Raw genomic sequence first — 1132 nt, forward strand, 5'->3', positions numbered from 1 at the left:
ACCGTGTGATGCTAGAGATGCAGGCTCGCTGCTTTATGCTCACAGGGACCCCCGTCTCTGTCCCCACAGGTGTGCGGGGGGCTGCTGCTGCAGAGGCCCCTGGTAACCAGTGGAGTTATCAGCGCCAGTGAAGCAGCCCCTCGGGGACCGTGTGATGCTAGAGATGCAGGCTCCCTGCTTTATGCTCACAGGGACCCCCGTCTCTGTCACCACAGGTGTGCGGGGGGCTGCTGCTGCTGCAGAGGTCCCTGGTAACCAGTGGAGTTATCAGCGCCAGTGAAGCAGCCCCTCGGGGACCGTGTGATGCTAGAGATGCAGGCTCGCTGCTTTATGCTCACAGGGACCCCCGTCTCTGTCCCCACAGGTGTGCGGGGGGCTGCTGCAGACGTCCCTGGTAACCAGTGGAGTTATCAGCGCCAGTGAAGCAGCCCCTCGGGGACCGTGTGATGCTAGAGATGCAGGCTCGCTGCTTTATGCTCACAGGGACCCCCGTCTCTGTCCCCACAGGTGTGCGGGGGGCTGCTGCTGCAGAGGCCCCTGGTAACCAGTGGAGTTATCAGCGCCAGTGAAGCAGCCCCTCGGGGACCGTGTGATGCTAGAGATGCAGGCTCGCTGCTTTATGCTCACAGGGACCCCCGTCTCTGTCCCCACAGGTGTGCGGGGGGCTGCTGCTGCAGAGGCCCCTGGTAACCAGTGGAGTTATCAGCGCCAGTGAAGCAGCCCCTCGGGGACCGTGTGATGCTAGAGATGCAGGCTCCCTGCTTTATGCTCACAGGGACCCCCGTCTCTGTCACCACAGGTGTGCGGGGGGCTGCTGCTGCTGCAGAGGTCCCTGGTAACCAGTGGAGTTATCAGCGCCAGTGAAGCAGCCCCTCGGGGACCGTGTGATGCTAGAGATGCAGGCTCGCTGCTTTATGCTCACAGGGACCCCCGTCTCTGTCCCCACAGGTGTGCGGGGGGCTGCTGCAGACGTCCCTGGTAACCAGTGGAGTTATCAGCGCCAGTGAAGCAGCCCCTCGGGGACCGTGTGATGCTAGAGATGCAGGCTCGCTGCTTTATGCTCACAGGGACCCCCGTCTCTGTCCCCACAGGTGTGCGGGGGGCTGCTGCTGCAGAGGCCCCTGGTAACCAG

The sequence above is a fragment of the Ambystoma mexicanum genome, chromosome 2q (assembly GCF_040938575.1).
Source record: "Ambystoma mexicanum isolate Mex_15411 chromosome 2q, UKY_AmexF1_1, whole genome shotgun sequence".
Lineage (NCBI taxonomy): Eukaryota > Metazoa > Chordata > Amphibia > Caudata > Ambystomatidae > Ambystoma > Ambystoma mexicanum.